This window comes from Bos javanicus, chromosome 16, assembly GCF_032452875.1.
Source record: "Bos javanicus breed banteng chromosome 16, ARS-OSU_banteng_1.0, whole genome shotgun sequence".
Lineage (NCBI taxonomy): Eukaryota > Metazoa > Chordata > Mammalia > Artiodactyla > Bovidae > Bos > Bos javanicus.
In genome coordinates this window covers 21,170,099-21,183,495 of record NC_083883.1, presented here as the reverse complement: position 1 = coordinate 21,183,495, position 13,397 = coordinate 21,170,099, and the positions used below count along the sequence as shown (strand labels likewise).

Below are 13,397 nucleotides of genomic sequence, written 5' to 3'. Positions count from 1 at the left end.
ACTATAGGTTAGACAAGGGGAAAGGAAAATTATCAGGGAGCCTGGATTATCCTTTCCTTCTCCTTCTGGAATGCTCTTCGCATCTTCTCCACGTTTAAGACAATGGTGGGAATATGGAGATTGATGGGGAAATTCCAAGCATGATTTTTCTGGTACTGCATTCAAGACTGGAGTATTACTATAGCACCAAACCCCGTAAGGAGAGGACTAAGGGTGGGGAGGCAAACTTTCTCCATAAAAGGCAAGATAGTAAATATTTTAACCTTTGCTGGCCACACATAGTCTCTATAACATGATCGTAAAAACAACCCTTAGAAAATGTAAAAACTCTTTTGAGCTTTCAGGATATATAAAAATAGGCTGTGGACCAGATCTGGACTGCATGCCAAGTCTCCTGTAGAGCACTGCTGTTCAACAGAAATATAACATGAGTCACATTTTCAATTTCAATTTTTCTAGTAGCCACATTAAAAACAGTAAAAAGAAACATAAATTTAATTTTTATAATACATTTTAAAATATATCCTAAATACATTTTTTTCAATATGTAACTGATATAAAGATTATTAATGAGATATTTGCATTTTTTAAAATTCTAAGTCTTTAAGATTAGGACTCACTCTGTTTCAACTGTTCAGTTTCTGCATGTGGCCAGTGGCTGCTTATTGGACAGCGCAGTGCTGGAGTAACTTTGACAAGTGTTCAGCCAATCTCCTCTAGTCCATTAACCTGTCAATGAGCACAGGGAAAAAAAAAAAAAGGAAAGAAAAGATCTTAAAACTGGAAGTTTGCTTAGAGGATCACTGCTCTAACGCTTCATTTTGTAAATGAGGAAGCCAAGGATCAGAAAGGCTGAGTGGTTTGCCCAAGTTCACACAGCTAGTTTAGCAGCAGACCTAATACCGGAACTCTGATCCATGCACCAGCCAATAGCCTTCCCACTATGCTGTTCTGTAAAGTCGGGATGAAGCACCCCTTGCCTAGAGTCATCCAGGCACCAGGAAAACGGTCGATTCCTTGGTCATAGTGATATGTATATTACTCTTTGCATATAGTTCGTTATAAGGCCTTATGATCTGTGGCGAACATGTGAGAGGTCAGCTGGGAAAAGGGATGCTGTCCGTAGCCAAAGGGAAGAGTGAAGGGGAGGACAGACTTGTGTTTTGATGGCCTGGATAAGGGACTTGTGATAAGAATATGCGCATGTGCATTTGTGTGTCACGCACTTGCGTCTTTGTGGGTCACTGCTTCTGGAGCCTCTTAATGTCTCTTTAACCTAGGCAGCATCCTAGATAAAAGGTAGAATCTGGGGGGGTTGGGGTCTAGCCTGTTGGCGAGGCCTCTGAGCCTTGGTTGTTCTCTTTTCTTTGCCTAGAAAATGCCTGTCCCTTGTGCTAAAGGGAGGACTAAGCTGAGTAAATATTAGTTGTGTAATCAGAGTAAATGGAAGAAAGAGAAGTCTCATTGCTTTATAAGTAGCCTAAACCCATGCCTTTCCTTGGGCATTTCCTTTCTTTTTTGACTGTGCGTTTTTCTTTTTTGGATCTGACTCCTTTTCTCCTCACTTAAGGGAGTTGCAGACCAGCTCAAGAATTTTATGAATAGAAGAGTCCTGCAGTACATTTAGCTTGGGAAAATGTCGCTTAGAATAGATTGTTTCTGAGTCAAGTGTATAAATATTCTGGCTCAAGACTATCCCCTTTTTTCTTAATGAATTGGTCTGGCGGGAGGTAAAGCCAAGTGTGGTCTAGGAGAGTGCTCCAGAGAGAAAATTGAATGGACACAAAGCCCAGTCGTAGTTTTCAACTTTATGTAATGTGTTTCACAATGTATTAGAAAATTAACTTTATGACAGCTGGCAGGACCTGTTGTGTAAGTCGATCCGTTTGAGGCAGTTTGGTGGCTTTTTTTCTTTTACCTGAACCTTCGTATTTAGTGAATTCTGAAGACTCGAACAGCTGCCATGGGGTCTGCCCAGTGTCCTGGTAAGTCATTCAAGTTTATTATCCCTGGCAGTCAGTTTCCAAGCTAGTGAATACAAAAAAAGGATTTTTTCATAGACTACTTTAAAAGAGGGCTGCTAATCAATTTTTCTTATTATTTTTATGCCCTCTGCTTTTTACACTCCGCCCCCCCGCCCCCCCACCAGCTGGTTAATCATGCAAAAGCTGAACACTTCATTGGTCAGTACATGTTTGCCCATGGGCATTTCTGTAGTAATTTAGTTCTTTCTATTTATACAGGTAAGTCATGGCCAAAGTCTTTTAAGGTGCCAAAGGTAAGGGTTAGGATTAATTTCTCCTTTTTTTTTTCTGAGTTTTTAAAAGCACTCGTTTTAAACTCTGAACTCTACTGGTGCACAATTACTTTTGAATCAAAGAGGAAATGGAGGGGGGATATTTTTCTGGAGGGTCCAAAGTTTTAATATAGGGATGGCTAATGTGGTTGTTGGTACAGCCCTTGATTTTCAGAAGGCAGAGGCATAGGGTGCCAATGCTTAGTATTTTTTCAAGGCAAGGCCAAGAAAATTATTGTGAAGAGGCCCTTTTAATTCAAACAAAAGGCAAAATAGAGACTAGACAGTATCATCAACAAACTCTACATGAGCATTGGTACCATATACTCATGCAGATGGGTATATGACCTACATGTATGTATAAACTCATTGATTACATATATATATATACATATATATAGTGGTAAAGAACCTACCTCTTCTTTTTTTACCTGCTAGTGGTAAAGAACCTGCCTGCCAATGCAGGAAACATAAGAATGCGTGTTTGATCCCTGTGTCTGGAAGATCTCCTGGAGGAGGGCAGGGCAGCCCACTCCAGTATTATTGCCTGGAGAATCCTGTGGACAGAGGAGCCTGGTAGGCTACAGTCCACAGGGTCGCATAGAGTCAGACACGACTGAAGCAACTTGGCATGCATATATATATATATATATATATATGTATATGTATCTCTCTCCCTCCCCCACCCTCTTTCTCTCTCTCTCTCTCTCTCTCTATATATATATTTATTTCAGATCAGATCAGATCGGTTGCTCAGTTGTGTCCGACTCTTTGCGACCCCATGAATTGCAGCACACCAGGCCTCCCTGTCCATCACGAACTCCCAGAGTTCACTCAGACTCACGTCCATCGAGTCAGTGATGCCATCCTTCCATCTCATCCTCTGTCATCCCCTTCTCCTCCTGCCCCCAATCCCTCCCAGCATCAGAGTCTTTTCCAATGAGTCAACTCTTCGCATGAGGTGGTCAAAGTACTGGAGTTTCAGCTTTAGCATCATTCTTTCCAAAGAAATCCCAGGGCTAATCTCCTTCAGAATGGACTGGTTGGATCTCTTTGCAGTCCAAGGGACTCTCAAGAGTCTTCTCCAACACCACAGTTCAAAAGCATCAATTCTTCGGCACTCAGCCTTCTTCACAGTCCAACTCTCACATCCATACATGACCACAGGAAAAACCATAGCCTTGACTAGATGAACCTTTGTTGGCAAAGTAATGTCTCTGCTTTTGAATATGCTATCTAGGTTGGTCATAACTTTCCTTCCAAGGAGTAAGTGTCTTTTAATTTCATGGCTGCAGTCACCATCTGCAGTGATTTTGTGCTAATTTCCAGGAATTGGAAAATATTCTTCACCAGTTTTATTTTGTCAGATGATCAACTTGTGTATTTGAGGGGCAAATTTGCTGTTTCTAAAGATGCAAAATTCAATCCAGAAGTTTCTCTCACCACTCTCTTGGGAGGAGTTATTTCCACTATAGGTTCTACACTTTGCATATTCAGCTAAACAGGCAAAACCCAGGCCTCTTCTGAACTTGGCATCAAATCTAAATAAGTCTGTCCACAGAAGGGGTGTTGGGCTTGTGTCCGCTGGCCACACTTCTCGAGCATATAAATAAAGTTCCTGCCTCCAGTATGAGTTCTCTTAGCTTTGCTGTTTTTGGCAGAGTCCTGCGGAAGAGTCTTCTGGCAACATCTCCTCTAGTTGTTTTCTCCATGGATATTTCAAGATCATCCAGACCTCTCTGTAGAGTGGTAATGGTGATAGAGGCTGAATTCATTCCGTTCAAAAAGCTGAAATAAGAATCTATTCTGTAAAATTTGTATCGCCTTATAGATTATCAGAAAAGATACATGCACTGATGGAGGTTACAGGGATGCAGAGCTTGTTATAAAAATTCTAGGAATAGGATTCAGAGAGACATGCAAGGCTAGATCTGCTCATCCTTTGAATTTTTGTGATTCTTGTAATAATTTCTAGGAAGTGGGGATAGATATCCATCGATTGTTGATTGTTCTGTTTCCCAACTCTGATAGTAAGGCCTGAGTTTGGAAAATCTTGGTAGGCAGGAAGATTAGAGAAAGGCTAAATTGACACAACAGTTTTGCTTGAATGGCATTGTTGATAGATAAGGTTTCTATCATTCCTTTAACTCTAAAGGGCAAGTGTTATGCAATATTGTTTTCTGCTTTCTCCCTTCATATATTCATGCCTGGGGTTTTCACAAAATCCCAGCCTAACTTGGGAACCCAAGCTTTGCCGCACATGTTCCACCTTCCTTCTGATCTGCAGGTAGCTTCTTTTTGCATGTTGGCTGCTGATGGGTGGGAGTGAAACTTTTTCTTTTCTTGTGGAGCTTTAATTCCAGTGTAATGGTATGGTTTGCGGCTCTCTGCTTGCAATTTCAGTTCTTGTTTAAATACTAAAATCTATTGTTTGTCTCCATTTCTAGACAACATAATTGTGTTGCTAACTGACAGGAGCAATAAGTGTATAGCATTATGAAAAGATAAAGGTTCCAGGCCTCAAGATTTAACTTGATTTCTAATTACACTGCACTCCCTCTGTCCGGGTGACTGGTAAGGACTCAAGTATACATGTAACGAAGAACTAGAGTGTAAGGAGAGGGAATGCTCATTGAGTGCAGGTTCTGGTGAGCTGATCATCCCTAGGGTAGTGCTCGCCATTGGGCAGAAGGTGAGTGAGTGTTTCTTCTATTTATCACATAGATTCAAGCTGTATTCATTCATTTTTGTGTACTGGGAGTAGTAATTGAATTCTCTGTGCTTTTCCTAAAAGTTTTCTGGTTGATAGGAAGTTGTTCTTGGGGACCTTATATTTTGGGAACAGGATGAACACTTGGTCTTTGTATTGATTGTTTTAAAGGTTACGGAGAACATTCAACATTCTCATCTTGCAGAGTGCATCTTGTCAAGTAATCCTCAGGAACGTGGTCTGTAGTAAGACTTAGAGAAGAAGGGGGTGCTGCCTGGTCCGGGGCATTCTGGCCATTGAGTTAAACCAAGAAAATACCCTAGACTGGGCACTTTCTGTTGGGTCTTGGCCAAGGCTGGTTGGGGGTGGGCACCCCTTTGGATGGAACACAGTTTTCCAGCAATGGGGCTCTGCTTGGAATGATTTTTGTGAAGCAAGCCATCCATAAGCACTATGAGCTATTTGTGTGTAACAGGACGTTGCAGGCTGCAAAGTTAATGCAGTTAATATTCAACTGAACTTTGTAGGTGGGGGGGAGTAGTGGTTACTAATTCCTTAGGCGGATTCGCCAGGAAAGGCTACACATTAATTGCCCTCCAAATCAGAACACCGCCCCCCCGCAGTGGATAGCCACATGTGTTATCACATGTGAAACGTGACAGCAGTTCAGCCAAACTCAGGGCAGAGGTGATGTTTAATAACCCTTTTGCTGGAGCCCTGGCCTTTTCTGAACCCATAACTTTGGGAAGAAGGAACTAGCCTTGAGTGAGTGTTCATTGTCTATACTCTTTAATTAACCATGAGTGATGTCTTCAACACTCTTGCCATCTGCAGGGTCTTCCAATAAGGATGACGGATTTGGTTCTGATTCTCTGCTGGGTTTCATTGAAATGAAGCATGCCTGGCATCTCTTCCTTTGCCTTAAAGGGAAAGATGTTGTATTGCTTCCTTGGGCTGAAGGACTGGATTGGAGGGGATCTAGTCAGTCGGTAGATCGTGGCTCTCCCATAGGTCTTAGATCATAGGTCATGGCTCTTTTCATGCCTTCAGCTCAGGTAGGAATGAAATCATGAGTTGCAGCCAGTTCCATGGGGCTCAGCAGGCCAGAGGAGAGGTCAGGAAACTGAAGGCAAGGTGTTAGGTCACCATGCTCGGCTGACCTTGGCGAGGAATGGCGGGGCAGAGGTTGTTCTCTGCTGGGGGTCATGGGCTTAGCTTTTTATCCTTTTATAAGAATTTTCCTTATTCTGCTATTTCTTCTCTCATCTTAGGCTGTGTATTATTCCAGATAGGAATAATATGTAAAAGGGAGAGTAGAAAATCAGAATGAAAATGACCTACCATGATTTTGGTAATTTATTGGTACTGTATCATATAACCACATATTAGTGATTTTCCAGGGCAGGGATTTTCTAAGACATGGGTATGCCCTCCCTCTTTGAAATGATCTAATAGCATAATAAACATTCCTCCAATATTTTTTCGATGTCTTCATCCCTTGTCTTGGGTTTCTATGTAAAGTAACTATGAACTGCATTTGGACTTGTCTAGGTTAAGGGTGTGGACAAGGATAAGAGATCAGGCTTGTAGAGATTATTGTTTCATTGGGGAACATCTTTAGTAGATGGTGGGAAAGCCTTAGAGTTTAAAAATGACTAGAATAGAACTTTCAATTCTTTGTGGATGTCTTTGCTTTCTCTACTATTTTTGACTACAAACATTTAATTTTTTTGTGCATATGCTTTTCCCACTGTATGTACTGATTTACCCTGAAAGTTAGACCCAAAACCTGTGACGGATGTTATTTAGGATTTTCAAAAAAGAGAGATTTATTTTTGGCCACAATTGTTTAAAATAAACATCACCCTATTGAGCTTGTACTTTTCATAACTGAAACTGATGAAAATCATTCCTCAGGAATGCATGCTAGGTAATTCTTTCTTGTGTTTACAAAACAAAAGCACTCTCTAGATGCTTTTTTCCCTGTTTCCTAGGTTTCTAAAGACTTTTGAACCTGATGGCATGACAGACTTCAGGACCTACTTGCCCTAGCTCCTTGCTGTCAGCATTGATCCTGGTTCCTCCAGGCCTTCTGGGCTCTGGGTCTCTGGTGGGATGAAGAGGAAGATAGGAGCCTGTTTAGAAGGACAGATTCCATAGTCAGATGATCTATCTCAACCTGGTGTACTTCTTTCTAGATGATTACTTTGGGCATGTTTCTAAAACTCTTCAAGTCTCAATTGTCTCACATAAAGTGGGAAGGACGTTATTAAATACCTCTTTTAGTGATCTTGAGAAATGCATGAAACAGTGCCTATAAAATCCTTAGCATAATGGCTGTTGTTGTTCAATCACTAAGTCGTGTCCAACTCTGCGACCCTATGAACTACATAATGGCTGGCCCATTATCAATATGCAGTAACGTTTAGTAATGGAGGCAGTTTATATAATGGTTAAAAGCAGGGTCTCTGGAGCCTACCTGCCTGTTTTAAAATATATCGTGGTTGTTTATCAGTTGAGTATCCTTGAGCTAGTTCCTAGTCTTTCTACACCTCAATTTCCTGGTCTATAATAAAATGGAATCATGATAGTACCTACCTCCTAGGGCTCTTGGAAAGAACAAATGATGTGGTGAATGTCAAAGCACTCGGAACAGTTCCTAGCACCATAAGTGCTGTATAAATCTTTGGTCTGTAAAATTATTCTTACAGCTGCTGGGGAGGAAGATCCAAGTCACAGTTAGGGAGAAGGAAAAGATGTTAAATATTTAACCGAGTGCATAGAAATGGAGAAGAATAGAAAGAATGATGGAGCAGAGAGGAAAAGAGATTAACAATAAAAGATAATTGCATTTGATGATGAGCGATAGAATGATATTCATGTCTCCAGGCCTCTGTGTCTTTATCTCATTTTGGTGGTAGCTAGAGTGGGTATCATCATGGGTAGGAATAGCGGGCATGATGGCTAAGATCCCTTTTGGTTCTAATTGGTGGTGCCATGAAGCAGCCATGACAAAGACAACCCATCTGTGCTAGCCTGAAGTACGCACAGCCCCCCAATTCCCTTGACAACCATATTCTGTTATGTTTCCACCATTGGTCACCAAAAAATTTTGTTTTCTGAATGCATCTTTTAAATTAACGATGTCTTTCACGTGACTATATCTCCTAGCTATTGTTTCTATTTAAAAGATGGCCCATCTACTTATCTTTCACATGTTAATCATGTGAGCCGCATCATTCGATCAAAATGTTCACCTGTGTTAATTGTCACAGATTAACCTAGAACTAGGTAGTCCCGATGGGCACTCAGGAGAGCTGGTGTATGACATAGATGGTTTCCAGTTCTAGGTTGTCAGTTACCAGTAGGGTAAGCATTCCCTTTCCCACCTCCATCTTTTAGTTCGGTGGCTGGTGGGTGCTGAGATGAGTGGACGGGGGAGCAAGTCATATCACAAGCAAAGCACACCAAGAAAGTCCCCACTCCTATAATATTTCCCAGAAGACATCACAAAGAAGGGGATTTCCAGAGTTGCTTGAAGATGACTTTTAAAACTGTGATTGATATTACATAAAACCAGTTCCAGTAGTTGCTTTCCTTCCAAGTAGAGCCAAGAAATGCTAAAAACTTACCTTGCTCTGACTGGTGATTTCAGTGTCTCCAGGCTTTGTCCCTACCTTGGAACTGGCTTCAGGACAGATCAGACTGGTTTCACCAGAAGTGGGAGTAACTTGAAGTTCTTGGAACCTCGCCCCACAAGTAATGCGGATACAGGCAGCAAGGTGATTCCCGGAGCTTCTCTGTGGGCTTTCCTTTTGGTTCTTGAGCTTCTGCTTTCCCTCTTGTACCTTCCAGGTCAACCTTATCGGTCGACCTGAAATTCATATACAATTGCAGCCAGTTCCATTTTTAAAAATATTATTGAGAGGTAAACTGCAAAAAAATCTTAGAAGATTTTTCAGAGACACTCTGGGTTTTGTTCAGGGCTTCCCTGGTGGCTCAGATGGTAAAAAATCTGCCTGCAACACAGAAGACCCGGGTTCTAGCCCTGTGTGGGGAAAATCCCCTGGAGAAGAGAATGACAGCCCACTCCAGTATTATTGCCTGGAGAATTCCATGGACAGAGGAGCCTGATAGGCTCATGTCCATGGGGTCGCAAAGGGTCAAACATGACTGACTGACTAACATGCACACACACACTGGTTTTTGTTCAAGTCTGCTGTACATATTGATAGAATAATGCATTTGATTAAATATTGCATTTGCTACTTTTCTCCATTGGGAGTGAATCTTGGCCAGAGTAGGAAGAAATAATGGTTGGATAAAAGATGACAAATTGGAGGTTTTCTGTGCCTCCACCCTAGGTGAGTATTCTGTCCTAGGACACAAAAAGAATATTTATTTAGAAGGTACAACAGACTTAACACTTTGGTTGCCCCTGACTCTCCACACACCTGCCTCCTGTCCTTTCTTTCTTCAGACAGGTGTTTGTTGAATGCCTGCAAAGGGCAGATACTGCCCCAGAGGCTGGGGATGCCACACTGAACAAGAAGAGTTCACATTGCTTGCTAAGGCCTTTTTATGGGCTTCCACTGCTTTCTAAAGCCACGTTACTCAGTCGTGAAATTCTCCAGTCACTAGATACACCTTTCAAGGCACCAGGCAAGCACAGGGTGAATGCCCACACTAAACCTGGATAACTGCTGCAGCTTCCCAGCCATGAGGACCACTGGGAAGAACTCATTTGCATAAAGTACAATCAGCGTTCAAAGAAATGGCCATCAGTAAATTGGGGAAGTCTTCATTTTAATTTCCTCGCCTCACTGTGTGCATATGAGCAGGCCTGCCGTTTGCATATGGGAATCCTGTCATGACAGTTTCAGGAAGTGATTTGTTAATAATCAAGTTCTCTGAATGGCCCTAAATCTGCAGTTGATGTGGGTCTGGATAAAGCCACTCTTCTACCCGCCTATTTTGGGGACCATTTTTTTTGGCAGGATCTGAGCCAGAATGAAAACTAGCCATCAGAACAAAATTTAGGACAGCTGGGATGCTTTGCAGCAAAGACTTTTGGCTCCCCAGTTCAAATAATCACAATAGTGGCTCAATTTAGCCTTTGGCTGAATGGTTTTGGCAGGGCACAATGAAAAATAATTATTTCATGGCCTGCTTATTTTTCCCTTAACCAATAAACTCTCAGACCACTTCAGGCTTATGTAAATATTCTGCTATGGATGTGGCTGAGCACACCATCAGGTCTCTATTTAGGAAATGGTCTATTTTACCCTTGTGGGGTGGAAAGCAAAACTCAACATCTTTTTGAGATATCTATTTAGAGTGAGGTGGGGATGGAGAATAAAGATGGGAAGAAATCTAGTGACTGGAAATTGAGCCCATAGTCATAGGGAAACAAAGGTTGAGTCCCAGGCTGTGACTTAGAACGGGGGTGTCCAACCTCCGAGCCTCAGACTGGTACCTCCTGTCAGCAGTGGCGTTAGATTAGAAATAAAGTGCCATGGACAGGTATTTGGGATTCAGTGTCAGGTTGCCTGTTTCAGGGCAAGGGGAGTCTGGTCACTGAAATCCTCTTTCCCTTCCAACCCAGCTTTGGGAATGCAAAGAATACCTAGTCCCCACTCTGTCCCTGCCCCCCTCCTCAAGAGTCCTGCTCATACACTGCACTCCATGCTTAGTGGTCACGACTATCCACTGGGAAGCGACATTCATGGCTTTCCTGTGAATGATCCCGTTATCTACCTGGCATTCTCTGTTCCCCCCACCTCCATGCCACAGCATTGTACTGGGTTTAGGGCAGCCAAGAGTGGAGAAGAGACTTGTGTGATACTGGATGATATCTCTTATGTGAAATTTAAAGACAATACAAATGAATACACATGAAAACAGAGACAAACTCAGGTTTAGGGGCTTCACTGGTGGCTTAATGATAAAGGACCTGCCTGCCAATGCAGGAGGTGTGGGTTCGATCCTGGGTCAGGATGATCCCCTGGAGGAAGAAATGGCAACCCACTCCAGTATTCTTGCCTGGAGAATCCCATGGGCAGGGGAGCCTGGCAGGCTATAGTCCATGGGGTCACAAAGACCCCATGTTAGCAGCTGCACAGACACAACACGCATGAAGCACCCTGAAATGTCACCTCCCCTCCCCACCCCACCCCTGGGCCATGTAAAAACTGTCTTCCATAAAACTGGCCCCTGGTGCCAAATAATTGGAGACCTCTGACTTAGAAGACAGGGCGCTGAGGAATGATTGTCTCTGATGTGGAGGGAAGGGTATGCACGGAATTAGCTGGACCATACTCTGTGTACTGCCGTAACTGCAAGGAACTGCAGTCTCGTCTTCTCTAGCTGTAGCTTTTTAGGCTACGTGTAATGATTCTCAAAACATTTTGACGAGTGCTTGCCTGATTTGTTCTCATTACCCCGTTTCCTAAGTCCTTGCTGTGGCCCTGGGTTATTTGATGGAGTCGTGGAGAGGTGGATGGGATAAATTGAGCATGGCAGCAAGCCGAACGGCCACCCTAGACCCAAAGCCCTTCAAGGTTTTTGCTTAGAGCCCATCAATCTCCTGCACTTTATATCTGCCTTTTCAGGTCAGCGGCATCACAGCATAGGGCATCTGTGCCTGGATGACCAATTCCTAGTCAGTGAGATTCCCTGGCTTTGCAGCTCAGTTGGTCAAAGCAGAGTACTAACGAGATTGGTCATGGGTTTGATCCCTCCAGGATCCAGTTAAGTCCAATCTGTCCTGTTAACCCCATTTAGCAGCCTTAGGTCATGGGTGTATTTGGGTGAGGGAGTGTGAATGGCGGACCACTGCTGGGTGACCAGCTAGTCCCACTGACTGTGGGTGGGAGGTGTTCTCTTTGAACGGCAGCAGAATGGGCGTTAGAAACAGTAACCACCACGAGCTTGAAGCTGTTTCTCCTCCCCTGTGTTGAGGGTGGGAGTGGGGTAGGAATAGGTGTTTCTACTGTTACGAAAGGGTAGACGTTCCTTGTTTTGAAAAGTCTGCACCAAATCAAATTCCTGCCATGATCCTCATGATCTGGGTTTAATGAGTGGCATTTCTTCTCAAAGTATCTTTAAAAAAATCGGCAGTCATGTCATGCATCAGGATGAATTTCTAAATGTAAATGAGATTCTCCCAGTAATTTATTTACATTTGTTTTCAGCACAACAAATGAGACATCACGTAGCTTCATAATTTTCCATGACCGAGTCACCAGCATGCAGTGTGTAATTTACCGTGATTTCAGATGCTTATCTGTAGATTTTTCAACAGGACTTTATACGGCTTGAGCAAGAGAAAGAGATCCTCTGTGCCTTCTCACGTCTTGCTTTCCTGGCCCTTGCTCTCCTACCCAAGTGTTCTGGGGCTCACTAAAATCTATTACGTTGTTCACATCTTTGAAGAATTGTACATAGAAGAGAGAAAAATACTGGTCCTTTATCCATTTCAAGTAGGGCTTGTTATCAGTAACACAACTCTGATATAAAAGAAGAGGTAGCAGTATTTCCCTTTGGGTATTAGAATGTATGAACGCGCATAAGTAGCTGTTTTAGGCTTGTTTTCCTCCTTGTAAAATGCTACAGGAGAGAATCTTGACAGCTTAGCAATAGCATTGTAGATCAAGATGGAAGATAGACTATATTGAATGGGTCAGTGCACACTTTTCAAACCTTTACAGAAGTTTTGAGCATTTGTTGTATTTTTTTTTTTGCAATTTCATATTTATTATTATTATTTTTACTTTTTTCCTTGTCACTTTTTCTTTTTCCGATTTTTTTTCTTTTTGTTTTTTATTGAAATATAGTTGATTTGCAATGTTATGTTTCAGGTCTACAGCAAAGTGATTTGTTTACATACGTATACATGTGTGTATGTGTGTGTGTATATATATATATATTCTTCTTCTGATTCCTTCCATTGTAGTTTATTACAAGATATTGAATACAGTTCCCTGTGCTGTACAGTAAATCCTTGTTGTTTGTTTATTTTATGTATGGTAGTGTCCATCTGTGAATCCCCTATTAATTACTAGAGCTTCTCTGGTGGCTCAGATGGTAAAGAATCTGCCTGCCATGCAGAAGATGCAGGTTGAGTCCTTGTGTCGGGAAGATCCCCTGGAGAAGGGAATGACTACCCACTCCAGGCAAGCATCCTTGCCTGGAGAATTCCACCGACAGAGGAGCCTGGCCGGCTATAGTCCATGGCATCGCAAGGACTCAGACATGACTAAGCGACTAACACTTTCACTTTTGGTGTACGTTTGTTAATTCCCTACTCCTAATTTATCCCTCCCCCATCCCCTTTGGTAACCAAAAGTTTTTCTGTGTCTGTGAGTCTCTTTTGTAAATAAGTTCATTTGT

The 13,397-nt window shown here is 42.4% G+C and overlaps 1 protein-coding gene across 3 annotated transcripts in view; it reads left to right on the top strand.

Moving 5' to 3' along the window:
* The window catches only part of ESRRG (estrogen related receptor gamma), a 695,806-nt gene that overhangs the window by 106,941 nt on the left and 575,468 nt on the right, over positions 1 to 13,397 (top strand). The gene's annotated exons all lie outside the window — the stretch shown is intronic.